General features: G+C 48.5%; 22 non-coding genes and 1 pseudogene across 22 annotated transcripts; all 23 read left to right on the top strand.

The window, feature by feature from the left end:
• The first annotated feature begins 2151 nt into the window (after nucleotides 1–2151).
• LOC134992494 (U1 spliceosomal RNA) lies at nucleotides 2152–2314 on the top strand. Its single transcript, XR_010196653.1, has one exon. It is a non-coding gene; the product is annotated as a U1 spliceosomal RNA (small nuclear RNA).
• A 671-nt stretch (nucleotides 2315–2985) lies between these two features.
• LOC134992288 (U1 spliceosomal RNA) lies at nucleotides 2986–3149 on the top strand. Its single transcript, XR_010196470.1, has one exon. It is a non-coding gene; the product is annotated as a U1 spliceosomal RNA (small nuclear RNA).
• Nucleotides 3150–3301: 152 nt separating this feature from the next.
• Nucleotides 3302–3464, top strand: LOC134992465 (U1 spliceosomal RNA). Its single transcript, XR_010196627.1, has one exon. It is a non-coding gene; the product is annotated as a U1 spliceosomal RNA (small nuclear RNA).
• Nucleotides 3465–4138: 674 nt separating this feature from the next.
• LOC134992271 (U1 spliceosomal RNA) lies at nucleotides 4139–4302 on the top strand. Its single transcript, XR_010196454.1, has one exon. It is a non-coding gene; the product is annotated as a U1 spliceosomal RNA (small nuclear RNA).
• A 152-nt stretch (nucleotides 4303–4454) lies between these two features.
• LOC134992371 (U1 spliceosomal RNA) lies at nucleotides 4455–4617 on the top strand. Its single transcript, XR_010196543.1, has one exon. It is a non-coding gene; the product is annotated as a U1 spliceosomal RNA (small nuclear RNA).
• Nucleotides 4618–5291: 674 nt separating this feature from the next.
• Nucleotides 5292–5455, top strand: LOC134992171 (U1 spliceosomal RNA). Its single transcript, XR_010196359.1, has one exon. It is a non-coding gene; the product is annotated as a U1 spliceosomal RNA (small nuclear RNA).
• A 152-nt stretch (nucleotides 5456–5607) lies between these two features.
• On the top strand, nucleotides 5608–5770 carry LOC134992539 (U1 spliceosomal RNA). Its single transcript, XR_010196692.1, has one exon. It is a non-coding gene; the product is annotated as a U1 spliceosomal RNA (small nuclear RNA).
• A 671-nt stretch (nucleotides 5771–6441) lies between these two features.
• On the top strand, nucleotides 6442–6605 carry LOC134992001 (U1 spliceosomal RNA). The gene has a single exon (XR_010196199.1). It is a non-coding gene; the product is annotated as a U1 spliceosomal RNA (small nuclear RNA).
• A 152-nt stretch (nucleotides 6606–6757) lies between these two features.
• On the top strand, nucleotides 6758–6920 carry LOC134992577 (U1 spliceosomal RNA). The gene has a single exon (XR_010196721.1). It is a non-coding gene; the product is annotated as a U1 spliceosomal RNA (small nuclear RNA).
• Nucleotides 6921–7592: 672 nt separating this feature from the next.
• Nucleotides 7593–7756, top strand: LOC134992324 (U1 spliceosomal RNA). The gene has a single exon (XR_010196503.1). It is a non-coding gene; the product is annotated as a U1 spliceosomal RNA (small nuclear RNA).
• Nucleotides 7757–7908: 152 nt separating this feature from the next.
• On the top strand, nucleotides 7909–8071 carry LOC134992506 (U1 spliceosomal RNA). The gene has a single exon (XR_010196665.1). It is a non-coding gene; the product is annotated as a U1 spliceosomal RNA (small nuclear RNA).
• A 615-nt stretch (nucleotides 8072–8686) lies between these two features.
• LOC134992090 (U1 spliceosomal RNA) lies at nucleotides 8687–8850 on the top strand. The gene has a single exon (XR_010196283.1). It is a non-coding gene; the product is annotated as a U1 spliceosomal RNA (small nuclear RNA).
• A 152-nt stretch (nucleotides 8851–9002) lies between these two features.
• Nucleotides 9003–9165, top strand: LOC134992545 (U1 spliceosomal RNA). The gene has a single exon (XR_010196696.1). It is a non-coding gene; the product is annotated as a U1 spliceosomal RNA (small nuclear RNA).
• Nucleotides 9166–9836: 671 nt separating this feature from the next.
• On the top strand, nucleotides 9837–10000 carry LOC134992093 (U1 spliceosomal RNA). The gene has a single exon (XR_010196286.1). It is a non-coding gene; the product is annotated as a U1 spliceosomal RNA (small nuclear RNA).
• A 152-nt stretch (nucleotides 10001–10152) lies between these two features.
• Nucleotides 10153–10315, top strand: LOC134992593 (U1 spliceosomal RNA). Its single transcript, XR_010196735.1, has one exon. It is a non-coding gene; the product is annotated as a U1 spliceosomal RNA (small nuclear RNA).
• A 672-nt stretch (nucleotides 10316–10987) lies between these two features.
• On the top strand, nucleotides 10988–11151 carry LOC134992322 (U1 spliceosomal RNA). Its single transcript, XR_010196502.1, has one exon. It is a non-coding gene; the product is annotated as a U1 spliceosomal RNA (small nuclear RNA).
• A 153-nt stretch (nucleotides 11152–11304) lies between these two features.
• Nucleotides 11305–11467, top strand: LOC134992505 (U1 spliceosomal RNA). Its single transcript, XR_010196664.1, has one exon. It is a non-coding gene; the product is annotated as a U1 spliceosomal RNA (small nuclear RNA).
• A 671-nt stretch (nucleotides 11468–12138) lies between these two features.
• On the top strand, nucleotides 12139–12302 carry LOC134992140 (U1 spliceosomal RNA). The gene has a single exon (XR_010196329.1). It is a non-coding gene; the product is annotated as a U1 spliceosomal RNA (small nuclear RNA).
• Nucleotides 12303–12454: 152 nt separating this feature from the next.
• Nucleotides 12455–12618, top strand: LOC134992564 (U1 spliceosomal RNA). The gene has a single exon (XR_010196709.1). It is a non-coding gene; the product is annotated as a U1 spliceosomal RNA (small nuclear RNA).
• A 671-nt stretch (nucleotides 12619–13289) lies between these two features.
• On the top strand, nucleotides 13290–13453 carry LOC134992567 (U1 spliceosomal RNA). Its single transcript, XR_010196712.1, has one exon. It is a non-coding gene; the product is annotated as a U1 spliceosomal RNA (small nuclear RNA).
• Nucleotides 13454–13605: 152 nt separating this feature from the next.
• LOC134992562 (U1 spliceosomal RNA) lies at nucleotides 13606–13741 on the top strand (annotated as a pseudogene).
• A 698-nt stretch (nucleotides 13742–14439) lies between these two features.
• On the top strand, nucleotides 14440–14603 carry LOC134992330 (U1 spliceosomal RNA). The gene has a single exon (XR_010196509.1). It is a non-coding gene; the product is annotated as a U1 spliceosomal RNA (small nuclear RNA).
• Nucleotides 14604–14755: 152 nt separating this feature from the next.
• LOC134992464 (U1 spliceosomal RNA) lies at nucleotides 14756–14918 on the top strand. Its single transcript, XR_010196626.1, has one exon. It is a non-coding gene; the product is annotated as a U1 spliceosomal RNA (small nuclear RNA).
• The last annotated feature ends 117 nt before the right edge of the window (nucleotides 14919–15035 follow it).

Genomic DNA, 15035 nt, shown 5'->3' with positions numbered 1-15035 from the left:
TGTATTGTACCTTTGCATTTTTCTCCCAAACTAAAGACACTAGAATGAAAATTTTAAAGCCTACTGTTAGTGCTTCATCTACACGTTATAGCCCTGAATTTTCCAATGCCTAGCTCTTTGCAAAAGAGAGATATCGGCAAGGAAAAGCTGTATTGTACCTTTGCATTTTTCTCCCAAACGAAAGACACTAGAATGAAAATTTTAAAGCCTCCTGTTAGTGCTTCATCTACACGTTATAGCCCTGAATTTTCCAATGCCTATCTCTTTGCAAAAGAGAGATATCGGCAGGAAAAGCTTTATTGTACCTTTGCATTTTTCTCCCAAACGAAGGACACTAGAATGAAAATTTTAAAGCCTCCTATTAGTGCTTCATCTACACGTTATAGCACTGAATTTTCCAATGCCTATCTCTTTGCAAAAGAGAGATATCGGCAAGGAAAAGCTGTATTGTACCTTTGCATTTTTCTCCCAAACGAAGGACACTAGAATGAAAATTTTAAAGCCTCCTGTTAGTGCTTCATCTACGTGTTATAGCCCAGAATTTTCCAATGCCTATCTCTTTGCAAAAGAGAGATATCGGCACGGAAAAGCTGTATTGTACCTTTGCATTTTTCTCCCAAACGAAAGACACTAGAATGAAAATTTTAAAGCCTCCTGTTAGTGCTTCATCTACACGTTATAGCCCTGAATTTTCCAATGCCTATCTCTTTGCAAAAGAGAGATATCGGCAAGGAAAAGCTGTATTGTACCTTTGCATTTTTCTACCAAACGAAGGACACTAGAATGAAAATTTAAAAGCCTCCTGTTAGTGCGTCATCTACACGGTATAGCCCTGAATTTTCCAATGCCTAGCTCTTTGCAAAAGAGAGATATTGGCAAGGAAAAGCTGTATTGTACCTTTGCATTTTTCTCCCAAACGAAGGACACTAGAATGAAAATTTTAAAGCCTCCTGTTAGTGCTTCATATACACGTTATAGCCCTGAATTTTCCAATGCCTATCTCTTTGCAAAAGAGAGATATCGGCAAGGAAAAACTGTATTGTACCTTTGCATTTTTCTCCCAAACGAAAGACACTAGAATGAAAATTGTAAAGCCTCCTGTTAGTGCTTCATCTACACGTTATAGCCCTGCATTTTCCAATGCCTAGCTCTTTGCAAAAGAGAGATATTGGCAAGGAAAAGCTGTATTGTACCTTTGCATTTTTCTCCCAAACGAAAGACACTAGAATGAAAATTTTAAAGCCTCCTGTTAGTGCTTCATCTACACGTTATAGCCCTGAATTTTCCAATGCTTATCTCTTTGCAAAAGAGAGATATCGGCAAGGAAAAGCAGCATTGTACTTTTGCATTTTTCTCCCAAACGAAAGACACTAGAATGAAAATTTTAAAGCCTCCTGTTAGTGCTTCATCTACACGTTATAGCCCTGAATTTTCCATTGCCTAGCTCTTTGCAAAAGAGAGATATTGGCAAGGAAAAGCTGTATTGTACCTTTGCATTTTTCTCCCAAACGAAGGACAATAGATTGAAAATTTTAAAGCCTCCTATTAGTGCTTCATCTACACGTTATAGCCCTGAATTTTCCAATGCCTAGCTCTTTGCAAAAGAGAGATATCGGCAAGGAAAAGCGGTATTGTACCTTTGCATTTTTTCCCAAACGAAATACACTAGAATGAAAATTTTAAAGCCTCCTGTTAGTGCTTCATCTACACGTTATAGCCCTGAATTTTCCAATGCCTATCTCTTTGCAAAAGAGAGATATCGGCAAGGAAAACCTGTATTGTACCTTTGCATTTTTCTCCCAAACGAAGGACACTAGAATGAAAATTTTAAAGCCTCCTATTAGTGCTTCATCTACACGTTATAGCCCTGAATTTTCCAATGCCTATCTCTTTGCAAAAGAGAGATATCGGCAAGGAAAAGCTGTATTGTACCTTTGCAGTTTTCTCCCAAACGAAGGACACTAGAATGAAAATTTTAAAGCCTCCTGTTAGTGCTTCATTTACATCTGGTAAAAGTCAGATTTCTTTGTCTCAGATCTTCCTCTAGCCTTGTTCTTTTTTTGAGAGTTTCCTTGTGCTGCCTCAGTTGAATCTCCTTCACTTGACAGGGGGGTGCCCGAGCAGCGACCCTCCCCAGCTCAAGCCCAACTCCTACTTACCTGCCAGGTGAGATACTATGATCAGGAAGGTGCTTCTCCCAGGGCAAGGCTCACCCATTGCACTCTGGGTGTGCTGCTCCTACGATTTCCCCAAATGTGGGAAACTTGACTGCATAATTTGTGTTTCCCTTGGTCATCTCTCGTATAATTCAGATCTCTTTGTCTCAGGTCTCTCTCCAGCCTAGTTTGCTGTCTGTTTCCACTTCTCTTTTCTTGAGCCGCTCCCTTCTATGCCCTTGCGCACTATCCTGACTTCTCCCGTCTGCTTACTTCGTGCCTTCCAACGCACAATGCGAACTACAGGTAGTGCTGCAGGGCCCACACCCTTTTACTTGCCTTACAGAGCAGCTCTGGAGCTGTTACAGTGCCCAGCTGCTGCAAGAAATCAGCTTGAATGCTTCAGGGGCTGGGGCATAGCCAACATGAGCCCCACACCAAAGGAGGGTGGAGGTGTTTAATGCAAACTAGGGGTCAGCCAAGCGCCGCAAAAGGCCACCATGCCCTGCACGCCCCTTTTCTCTTTTCATATGCAGACGAGGGTTGAAGCCAACTTTGACCCACTGCTTGGATGACATCACCATATGCAAATCCATCTGCGGCAGGCCTTCCCCCAGGAATGCTTGCACTAGTTGTTGCATTTGGTTTGTTGTTTGGGGGTGCTTCAGTATTAGGCAGCCTTCTGCCCTCCCATGTTCATCTGAAAATATATGTTCTCCCTGCAGTTGTTGTCCCCAGATGAGAGTTCCCTTGTGCTGCCTCAGTTGAATCTCCTTTACTTGATAGAGATGTGCATGAGCAGCGGCCCTCCCCAGCCCTATTCCAAATCATACTTATTTTGCATAGGAGATACCATGGTCATGAAGATTGTTCTCCCAGGGTGAGGTTCATTCATTGCATTCTGGGTATGCTGACCCCTGTGATTTCCCCAAATGTGGGAAACTTGACTGCATTATTTGTGGTAGTGGGAGGCTGTGTTTGTGATTTCTTCTGGTCAGCTCTGGTAAAAGTCAGATTTCTTTGTCTCAGATTTTCCTTTAGCCTTGTTCTTCTTTCGAGAGTTCCCTTGTGCTGCCTCAGTTGGATCTCCTTCACTTTACAGGGGGGTACCCGAGCAGCGACCCTCCCCAGCTCTAGCCCAACTCCTACTTACCTGCCAGGTGAGATACTATGATCATGAAGGTGCTTCTCCCAGGGCAAGGCTCACCCATTGTACTCTGGGTGTGCTGCTCCTGCGATTTCCCCAAATGTGGGAAACTTGACTGCATAATTTGTGTTTCCCCTGGTCGGCTCTCGTATAATTCAGATCTCTTTGTCTCAGGTCTCTCTCCAGCCTAGTTTGCTGTCTGTTTCCACTTCTCTTTTCTTCAGCCGCTCCCTTCTATACCCTTGTGCACTATCCTGACTTCTCCTCCCGTCTGCTTACTTTATGCCTTCCAATGCACAATGCAAACTACAGGTAGTGCTGCAGGGCCCACACCCTTTTACTTGCCTTACAGAGCAGCTCTGGAGCTGTTACAGTGCCCAGCTGCTGCAAGAAATCAGCTTGAATGCTTCAGGGGCTGGGGCATAGCCAACATGAGCCCCACACCGAAGGAGGGTGGAGGTGTTTAATGCAAACTAGGGGTCAGTCAAGCGCCGCAAAAGGCCACCATGCCCTGCACGCCCCTTTTCTGTTTTCATATGCAGACGAGGGTTGAAGCCAACTTTGACCCACTGCTTGGATGACATCACCATATGCAAATCCATCTGCGGCAGGCCTTCCCCCAGGAATGCTTGCACTAGTTTTTGCATTTGGTTTGTTGTTTGGGGGTGCTTCAGTATTAGGCAGCCTTCTGCCCTCCCATGTTCATCTGAAAATATGTGTTCTCCCTGCAGTTGTTGTCCCCAGATGAGAGTTCCCTTGTGCTGCCTCAGTTGAATCTCCTTAACTTGACAGAGATGTGCCTGAGCAGCGGCCCTCCCCAGCTCTATCCCAAATCATACTTATTTTGCATAGGAGATACCATGGTCATGAAGATTATTCTCCCAGGGTGAGGTTCATTCATTGCATTCTGGGTATGCTGACCCCTGTGATTTCCCCAAATGTGGGAAACTCGACTGCTTTATTTGTGGTAGTGGGGGACTGTGTTTGTGTTTTCTTCTGGTCAGCTCTGGTAAAAGTCAGATTTCTTTTTTTCAGATCTTCCTCTAGCCTTGTTCTTCTTTTGAGAGTTCCCTTGTGCTGCCTCAGTTGGATCTCCTTCTCTTAACAGGGGGGTGCCCGAGCAGCGACCCTCCCCAGTTCTAGCCCAACTCCTACTTACCTGCCAGGTGAGATACTATGATCATGAAGGTGCTTCTCCCAGGGCAAGGTTTACCCATTGCACTCTGGGTGTGCTGCCCCTGCGATTTCCCCAAATGTGGGAAACTTGACTGCATAATTTGTGTTTCCCCTGGTCGGTTCTCGTATAATTCAGATCTCTTTGTCTCAGATCTCTCTACAGCCTAGTTTGCTGTCTGTTTCCACTTCTCTTTTCTTCAGCCGCTCCCTTCTATACCCTTGTGCACTATCCTGACTTCTCCTCCCGTCTGCTTACTTTGTGCCTTCCAATGCACAATGCAAACTACAGGTAGTACTGCAGGGCCCACACCCTTTTACTTGCCTTACAGAGCAGCTCTGGAGCTGTTACAGTGCCCAGCTGCTGCAAGAAATCAGCTTGAATGCTTCAGGGGCTGGGGCATAGCCAACATGAGCCCCACACCGAAGGAGGGTGGAGGTGTGTAATGCGAACTAGGGGTCATCCAAGCGCCGCAAAAGGCCGCCATGCCCTGCACGCCCCTTGTCTCTTTTCATATGCAGACGAGGGTTGAAGCCAACTTTGACCCACTGTTTGGATGACATCACCATATGCAAATCCATCTGCTGCAGGCCTTCCCCCAGGAATGCTTGCACTAGTTGTTGCATTTGGTTTGTTATTTGGGGGTGCTTCAGTATTAGGCAGCCTTCTGCCCTCCCATGTTCATCTGAAAATATGTGTTCTCCCTGCAGTTGTTGTCCCCAGATGAGAGTTCCCTTGTGCTGCCTCAGTTGAATCTCCTTTACTTGACAGAGATGTGCCTGAGCAGCGGCCCTCCCCAGCCCTATCCCAAATCATACTTATTTTGCATAGGCGATACCATGGTCATGAAGATTGTTCTCCCAGGGTGAGGTTCATTCATTGCATTCTGGGTATGCTGACCCCTGTGATTTCCCCAAATGTGGGAAACTCGACTGCATTATTTGTGGTAGTGGGGGACTGTGTTTGTGCTTTCCTCTGGTCAGCTCTGGTAAAAATCAGATTTCTTTATATCAGATCTTCCTCTAGCCTTGTTCTTCTTTCGAGAGTTCCCTTGTGCTGCCTCAGTTGGATCTCTTTCACTTGAGAGGGGGGTGCCCGAGCAGCGACCCTCCCCAGCTCTAGCCCAACTCCTACTTACCTGCCAGGTGAGAAACTATGATCATGAAGGTGCTTCTCCCAGGGCAAGGCTCACCCATTGCACTCTGGTTGTGCTGCCCCTGCGATTTCCCCAAATGTGGGAAACTTGACTGCATAATTTGTGTTTCCCTTGGTCATCTCTCGTATAATTCAGATCTCTTTGTCTCAGGTCTCTCTCCAGCCTAGTTTGCTGTCTGTTTCCACTTCTCTTTTCTTGAGCCGCTCCCTTCTATGCCCTTGCGCACTATCCTGACTTCTCCCGTCTGCTTACTTCGTGCCTTCCAACGCACAATGCAAACTACAGGTAGTGCTGCAGGGCCCACACCCTTTTACTTGCCTTACAGAGCAGCTCTGGAGCAGTTACAGTGCCCAGCTGCTGCAAGAAATCAGCTTGAATGCTTCAGGGGCTGGGGCATAGCCAACATGAGCCCCACACCGAAGGAGGGTGGAGGTGTGTAATGCGAACTAGGGGTCATCCAAGCGCCGCAAAAGGCCGCCATGCCCTGCACGCCCCTTTTCTCTTTTCATATGCAGACGAGGGTTGAAGCCAACTTTGACCCACTGCTTGGATGGCATCACCATATGCAAATCCATCTGCTGCAGGCCTTCCCCCAGGAATGCTTGCACTAGTTGTTGCATTTGGTTTGTTGTTTGGGGGTGCTTCAGTATTAGGCAGCCTTCTGCCCTCCCATGTTCATCTGAAAATATGTGTTCTCCCTGCAGTTGTTGTCCCCAGATGAGAGTTCCCTTGTGCTGCCTCAGTTGAATCTCCTTTACTTGAAAGAGATGTGCCTGAGCAGCGGCCCTCCCCAGCCCTATCCCAAATCATACTTATTTTGCATAGGAGATACCATGGTCTTGAAGATTGTTCTCCCAGGGTGAGGTTCATTCATTGCATTCTGGGTATGCTGACCCCTGTGATTTCCCCAAATGTGGGAAACTCAACTGCATTATTTGTGGTAGTGGGGGACTGTGTTTGTGCTTTCCTCTGGTCAGCTCTGGTAAAAGTCAGATTTCTTTGTTTCAGATCTTCCTCTAGCCTTGTTCTTCTTTCGAGAGTTCCCTTGTGCTGCCTCAGTTGGATCTCCTTCACTTGACAGGGGGGTGCCCGTGCAGCGAATCTCCCCAGCTCTAGCCCAACTTCTACTTACCTGCCAGGTGAGATACTATAATCATGAAGGTGCTTCTCCCAGGGCAAGGCTCACCCATTGCACTCTGGATGTGCTGCCCCTGCGATTTCCCCAAATGTGGGAAACTTGACTGCATAATTTGTGTTTCCCCTGGTCGGCTCTCGTATAATTCAGATCTCTTTGTCTCAGGTCTCTCTCCAGCCTAGTTTGCTGTCTGTTTCCACTTCTCTTTTCTTAAGCCGCTCCATTCTATGGCCTTGCGCACTATCCTTACTTCTCCCGTCTGCTTACTTTGTGCCTTCCAATGCACAATGCAAACTACAGGTAGTGCTGCAGGGCCCACACCCTTTTACTTGCCGTACAGAGCAGCTCTGGAGCAGTTACAGTGCCCAGCTACTGCAAGAAATCAGCTTGAATGCTTCAGGGGCTGGGGCATAGCCAACATGAGCCCCACACCGAAGGAGGGTGGAGGTGTTTAATGCGAACTAGGGGTCATCCAAGCGCCGCAAAAGGCCGCCAAGCCCTGCACGCCCCTTTTCTCTTTTCATATGCAGACGAGGGTTGAAGCCAACTTTGACCCACTGCTTTGGATGACATCACCATATGCAAATCCATCTGCTGCAGGCCTTCCCCCAGGAATGCTTGCACTAGTTGTTGCATTTGGTTTGTTGTTTGGGGGTGCTTCAGTATTAGGCAGCCTTCTGCCCTCCCATGTTCATCTGAAAATATGTGTTCTCCCTGCAGTTGTTGTCCCCAGATGAGAGTTCCCTTATGCTGCCTCAGTTGAATCTCCTTTACTTGAAAGAGATGTGCCTGAGCAGCGGCCCTCCCCAGCCCTATCCCAAATCATACTTATTTTGCATAGGAGAGACCATGGTCATGAAGATTATTCTCCCAGTGTGAGGTTCATTCATTGCATTCTGGGTATGCTGACCCCTGTGATTTCCCCAAATGTGGGAAACTCGACAGCATTATTTGTGGTAGTGGGGGACTGTGTTTGTGTTTTCCTCTGGTCAGCTCTGGTAAAAGTCAGATTTCTTTGTCTCAGATCTTCCTCTAGCCTTGTTCTTCTTTTGAGAATTCCCTTGTGCTGCCTCAGTTGGATCTCCTTCACTTGACAGGGGGGTACCCGAGCAGCGACCCTCCCCAGCTCTAGCCCAACTCCTACTTACCTGCCAGGTGAGATACTATGATCACGTAGGTGCTTCTCCCAGGGCAAGGCTCACCCATTGCACTCTGGGTGTGCTGCTCCTGCGATTTCCCCAAATGTGGGAAACTTGACTGCATAATTTGTGTTTCCCCTGGTCGGCTCTCGTATAATTCAGATCTCTTTGTCTCAAGTCTCTCTCCAGCCTAGTTTGCTGTCTGTTTCCACTTCTCTTTTCTTAAGTGCCTTCCAATGCACAATGCAAACTACAGGTAGTGCTGCAGGGCCCACACCCTTTTACTTGCCGTACAGAGCAGCTCTGGAGCTGTTACAGTGCCCAGCTGCTGCAAGAAATCAGCTTGAATGCTTCAGGGGCTGGGGCATAGCAAACATGAGCCCCACACCGAAGGAGGGTGGGGGTGTTTAATGCGAACTAAGGGTCATCCAAGCGCCGCAAAAGGCCGCCATGCCCTGCATACCCCTTTTCTCTTTTCATATGCAGATGAGGGTTCCAGCCAACTTTGGCCCACTGCTTGGATGACATCACCGTATGCAAATCCGTCTTCTGCAGAACTTCCCCCAGGAATGCTTGTACTAGTTGTTGCATTTGGTTTGTTGTTTGCGGGTGCTTCAGTATTAGGCAGCCTTCTGCCCTCCCATGTTCATCTGAAAATATGTGTTCTCCCTGCAGTTGTTGTCCCCAGATGGGAGTTCCCTTGTGCTGCCTCAGTTGAATCTCCTTTACTTGACAGAGATGTGCCTGAGCAGCGGCCCTCCCCAGCCCTATCCCAAATCATACTTATTTTGCATAGGAGATACCATGGTCATGAAGATTGTTCTCCGAGGGTGAGGTTCATTCATTGCATTTTGGGTATGCTGACCCCTGTGATTTCCCCAAATGTGGGAAACTCGACTGCATTATTTGTGGTAGTGGGGGACTGTGTTTGTGCTTTCCTCTGGTCAGCTCTGGTAAAAATCAGATTTCTTTATATCAGATCTTCCTCTAGCCTTGTTCTTCTTTCGAGAGTTCCCTTGTGCTGCCTCAGTTGGATCTCTTTCACTTGAGAGGGGGGTGCCCGAGCAGCGACCCTCCCCAGCTCTAGCCCAACTCCTACTTACCTGCCAGGTGAGATACTATGATCATGAAGGTGCTTCTCCCAGGGCAAGGCTCACCCATTGCACTCTGGTTGTGCTGCCCCTGCGATTTCCCCAAATGTGGGAAACTTGACTGCATAATTTGTGTTTCCCTTGGTCATCTCTCGTATAATTCAGATCTCTTTGTCTCAGGTCTCTCTCCAGCCTAGTTTGCTGTCTGTTTCCACTTCTCTTTTCTTGAGCCGCTCTCTTCTATGCCCTTGCGCACTATCCTGACTTCTCCCGTCTGCTTACTTCGTGCCTTCCAACGCACAATGCAAACTACAGGTAGTGCTGCAGGGCCCACACCCTTTTACTTGCCTTACAGAGCAGCTCTGGAGCAGTTACAGTGCCCAGCTGCTGCAAGAAATCAGCTTGAATGCTTCAGGGGCTGGGGCATAGCCAACATGAGCCCCACACCGAAGGAGGGTGGAGGTGTGTAATGCGAACTAGGGGTCATCCAAGCGCCGCAAAAGGCCGCCATGCCCTGCACGCCCCTTTTCTCTTTTCATATGCAGACGAGGGTTGAAGCCAACTTTGACCCACTGCTTGGATGGCATCACCATATGCAAATCCATCTGCTGCAGGCCTTCCCCCAGGAATGCTTGCACTAGTTGTTGCATTTGGTTTGTTGTTTGGGGGTGCTTCAGTATTAGGCAGCCTTCTGCCCTCCCATGTTCATCTGAAAATATGTGTTCTCCCTGCAGTTGTTGTCCCCAGATGAGAGTTCCCTTGTGCTGCCTCAGTTGAATCTCCTTTACTTGACAGAGATGTGCCTGAGCAGCGGCCCTCCCCAGCCCTATCCCAAATCATACTTATTTTGCATAGGAGAGACCATGGTCTTGAAGATTGTTCTCCCAGGGTGAGGTTCATTCATTGCATTCTGGGTATGCTGACCCCTGTGATTTCCCCAAATGTGGGAAACTCAACTGCATTATTTGTGGTAGTGGGGGACTGTGTTTGTGCTTTCCTCTGGTCAGCTCTGGTAAAAGTCAGATTTCTTTGTTTCAGATCTTCCTCTAGCCTTGTTCTTCTTTCGAGAGTTCCCTTGTGCTGCCTCAGTTGGATCTCCTTCACTTGACAGGGGGGTGCCCGTGCAGCGACTCTCCCCAGCTCTAGCCCAACTTCTACTTACCTGCCAGGTGAGATACTATAATCATGAAGGTGCTTCTCCCAGGGCAAGGCTCACCCATTGCACTCTGGATGTGCTGCCCCTGCGATTTCCCCTAATGTGGGAAACTTGACTGCATAATTTGTGTTTCCCCTGGTCGGCTCTCGTATAATTCAGATCTCTTTGTCTCAGGTCTCTCTCCAGCCTAGTTTGCTGTCTGTTTCCACTTCTCTTTTCTTAAGCCGCTCCATTCTATGGCCTTGCGCACTATCCTTACTTCTCCCGTCTGCTTACTTTGTGCCTTCCAATGCACAATGCAAACTACAGGTAGTGCTGCAGGGCCCACACCCTTTTACTTGCCGTACAGAGCAGCTCTGGAGCAGTTACAGTGCCCAGCTACTGCAAGAAATCAGCTTGAATGCTTCAGGGGCTGGGGCATAGCCAACATGAGCCCCACACCGAAGGAGGGTGGAGGTGTTTAATGCGAACTAGGGGTCATCCAAGCGCCGCAAAAGGCCGCCATGCCCTGCACGCCCCTTTTCTCTTTTCATATGCAGACGAGGGTTGAAGCCAACTTTGACCCACTGCTTTGGATGACATCACCATATGCAAATCCATCTGCTGCAGGCCTTCCCCCAGGAATGCTTGCACTAGTTGTTGCATTTGGTTTGTTGTTTGGGGGTGCTTCAGTATTAGGCAGCCTTCTGCCCTCCCATGTTCATCTGAAAATATGTGTTCTCCCTGCAGTTGTTGTCCCCAGATGAGAGTTCCCTTATGCTGCCTCAGTTGAATCTCCTTTACTTGACAGAGATGTGCCTGAGCAGCGGCCCTCCCCAGCCCTATCCCAAATCATACTTATTTTGCATAGGAGAGACCATGGTCATGAAGATTATTCTCCCAGTGTGAGGTTCATTCATTGCATTCTGGGTATGCTGACCCCTGTGATTTCCCCAAATGTGGGAAACTCGACAGCATTATTTGTGGTAGTGGGGGACTGTGTTTGTGTTTTCCTCTGGTCAGCTCTGGTAAAAGTCAGATTTCTTTGTCTCAGATCTTCCTCTAGCCTTGTTCTTCTTTCGAGAATTCCCTTGTGCTGCCTCAGTTGGATCTCCTTCACTTGACAGGGGGGGTACCCGAGCAGCGACCCTCCCCAGCTCTAGCCCAACTCCTACTTACCTGCCAGGTGAGATACTATGATCACGTAGGTGCTTCTCCCAGGGCAAGGCTCACCCATTGCACTCTGGGTGTGCTGCTCCTGCGATTTCCCCAAATGTGGGAAACTTGACTGCATAATTTGTGTTTCCCCTGGTCGGCTCTCGTATAATTCAGATCTCTTTGTCTCAGGTCTCTCTCCAGCCTAGTTTGCTGTCTGTTTCCACTTCTGTTTTCTTGAGCCGCTCCCTTCTATGCCCTTGCGCACTATCCTGACTTCTCCCGTCTGCTTACTTTGTGCCTTCCAACGCACAATGCGAACTACAGGTAGTGCTGCAGGGCCCACACCCTTTTACTTGCCGTACAGAGCAGCTCTGGAGCTGTTACAGTGCCCAGCTGCTGCAAGATATCAGCTTGAATGCTTCAGGGGCTGGGGCATAGCCAACATGAGCCCCACACCGAAGGAGGGTGGAGGTATTTAATGCGAACTAGGGGTCATCCAAGCACCGCAAAAGGCCGCCATGCCCTGCATAACCCTTTTCTCTTTTCATATGCAGATGAGGGTTCCAGCCAACTTTGGCCCACTGCTTGGATGACATCACCGTATGCAAATCCGTCTTCTGCAGACCTTCTCCCAGGAATGCTTTTACTAGTTGTTACATTTGGTTTGTTGTTTGGGGGTGCTTCAGTATTAGGCAGCCTTCTGCCCTCCCATGTTCATCTGAAAATATGTGTTCTCCCTGCAGTTGTTGTCCCCAGATGAGAGTTCCCTTGTGCTGCCTCAGTTGAATCTCCTTTACTTGACAGAGATGTGCCTGAGCAGCGGCCCTCCCCAGCCCTATCCCAAATCATACTTATTTTGCATAGGAGATACCATGGTCATGAAGATTGTTCTCTCAGGGTGAGGTTCATTCATTGCATTCTGGGTATGCTGACCCCTGTGATTTCCCCAAATGTGGGAAACTCGACTGCATTATTTGTGGTAGTGGGGGACTGTGTTTGTGCTTTCCTCTGGTCAGCTCTGGTAAAATACAGATTTCTTTGTCTCAGATCTTCCTCTAGCCTTGTTCTTTTTTCGAGAGTTTCCTTGTGCTGCCTCAGTTGGATCTCCTTCACTTGACAGGGGGGTGCCCGAGCAGCGACCCTCCCCAGCTCTAGCCCAACTCCTACTTACCTGCCAGGTGAGATACTATGATCAGGAAGGTGCTTCTCCCAGGGCAAGGCTCACCCATTGCACTCTGGGTGTGCTGCTCCTACGATTTCCCCAAATGTGGGACACTTGACTGCATAATTTGTGTTTCCTCTAGTCGGCTACTCGTATAATTCAGATCTCTTTGTCTCAGGTCTCTCTCCAGCCTAGTTTGCTGTCTGTTTCCACTTCTCTTTTCTTGAGCCCCTGCCTTCTATGCCCTTGTGCACTCTCCTGACTTCTCCTGTCTGCTTACTTTGTGCCTTCCAACGCACAATGCGAACTACAGGTAGTGCTGCAGGGCCCACACCCTTTTACTTGCCTTACAGAGCAGCTCTGGAGCTGTTACAGTGCCCAGCTGCTGCAAGAAATCAGCTTGAATACTTCAGGGGCTGGGGCATAGCCAACATGAGCCCCACACCGAAGGAGAATGGAGGTGTTTAATGCGAACTAGGGGTCATCCAAGCACCGCAAAAGGCCGCCATGCCCTGCATAACCCTTTTCTCTTTTCATATGCAGATGAGGGTTCCAGCCAACTTTGGCCCACTGCTTGGATGACATCACCGTATGCAAATCCGTCTTCTGCAGACCTTCTCCCAGGAATGCTTTTACTAGTTGTTGCATTTGGTTTGTTGTTTGGGGGTGCTTCAGTATTAGGCAGCCTTCTGCCCTCCCATGTTCATCTGAAAATATGTGTTCTCCCTGCAGTTGTTGTCCCCAGATGAGAGTTCCCTTGTGCTGCCTCAGTTGAATCTCCTTTACTTGACAGAGATGTGCCTGAGCAGCGGCCCTCCCCAGCCCTATCCCAAATCATACTTATTTTGCATAGGAGATACCATGGTCATGAAGATTGTTCTCCCAGGGTTAGGTTCATTCATTGCATTCTGGGTATGCTGACCCCTGTGATTTCCCCAAATGTGGGAAACTCAACTGCATTATTTGTGGTAGTGGGGGACTGTGTTTGTGCTTTCCTCTGGTCAGCTCTGGTAAAAGTCAGATTTCTTTGTCTCAGATCTTCCTCTAGCCTTGTTCTTCTTTCGAGAGTTCCCTTGTGCTGCCTCAGTTGGATCTCCTTCACTTGACAGGGGGGTGCCCGAGCAGCGACCCTCCCCAGCTCTAGCCCAACTCCTACTTACCTGCCAGGTGAGATACTATGATCATGTAGGTGCTTCTCCCAGGGCAAGGCTCACCCATTGCACTATGGGTGTGCTGCCCCTGCGATTTCCCCAAATGTGGGAAACTTGACTGCATAATTTGTGTTTCCACTGGTCGGCTCTCATATAATTCAGATCTCTTTGTCTCAGGTCTCTCTCCAGCCTAGTTTGCTGTCTGTTTCCACTTCTTTTTTCTTGAGCCCCTCCCTTCTATACCCTTGTGGACTCTCCTGACTTCTCCTGTCTGCTTACTTTGTGCCTTCCAACGCACAATGCAAACTACAGGTAGTGCTGCAGGGCCCACACCCTTTTACTTGCTTTACAGAGCAGCTCTGGAGCTGTTACAGTGCCCAGCTGCTGCAAGAAATCAGCTTGAATGCTTCAGGGGCTGGGGCATAGCCAACATGAGCCCCACACCGAAGGAGGGTGGAGGTGTTTAATGCGAACTAGGGGTCATCCAAGCACCGCAAAAGGCCGCCATGCCCTGCACACCCCTTTTTTATTTTCATATGCAGACGAGGGTTGAAGCCAACTTTGACCCACTGCTTGGATGACATCACCATATGCAAATCCATCTGTGGCAGGCCTTCCCCCAGGAATGCTTGCACTAGTTGTTGCATTTGGTTTGTTGTTTGGGGGTGCTTCAGTATTAGGCAGCCTTCTGCCCTCCCATGTTCATCTGAAAATATATGTTCTCCCTGCAGTTGTTGTCCCAAGATGAGAGTTCCCTTGTGCTGCCTCAGTTGAATCTCCTTTACTTGACAGAGATGTGCATGAGCAGCGGCCCTCCCCAGCCCTATTCCAAATCATACTTATTTTGCATAGGAGATACCATGGTCATGAAGATTTTTCTCCCAGGGTGAGGTTCATTCATTGCATTTTGGGTATGCTGACCGCTGTGATTTCCCCAAATGTGGGAAACTTGACTGCATTATTTGTGGTAGTGGGAGACTGTGTTTGTGCTTTCCTCTGGTCAGCTCTGGTAAAAGTCAGATTTCTTTGTCTCAGACTTTCCTTTAGCCTTATTCTTCTTTCGAGAGTTCCCTTGTGCTGCCTCAGTTTGATCTCCTTCACTTTACAGGGGGGTACACGAGCAGCGACCCTCCCCAGCTCTAGCCCAACTCCTACTTACCTGCCAGGTGAGATACTATGATCATGAAGGTGCTTCTCCCAGGGCAAGGCTCACCCATTGTACTCTGGGTGTGCTGCTCCTGCGATTTCCCCAAATGTGGGAAACTTGACTGCATAATTTGTGTTTCCCCTGGTCGGCTCTCGTATAATTCAGATCTCTTTGTCTCAGGTCTCTCTCCAGCCTAGTTTGCTGTCTGTTTCCACTTCTCTTTTCTTCAGCCGCTCCCTTCTATACCCTTGTGCACTATCCTGACTTCTCCTCCCGTCTGCTTA

Source organism: Pseudophryne corroboree, unplaced genomic scaffold (assembly GCF_028390025.1).
Source record: "Pseudophryne corroboree isolate aPseCor3 unplaced genomic scaffold, aPseCor3.hap2 scaffold_121, whole genome shotgun sequence".
NCBI lineage: Eukaryota > Metazoa > Chordata > Amphibia > Anura > Myobatrachidae > Pseudophryne > Pseudophryne corroboree.
Note: the sequence above shows the minus strand (reverse complement) of the source record. Positions and strands in the feature narration are given on the sequence as shown.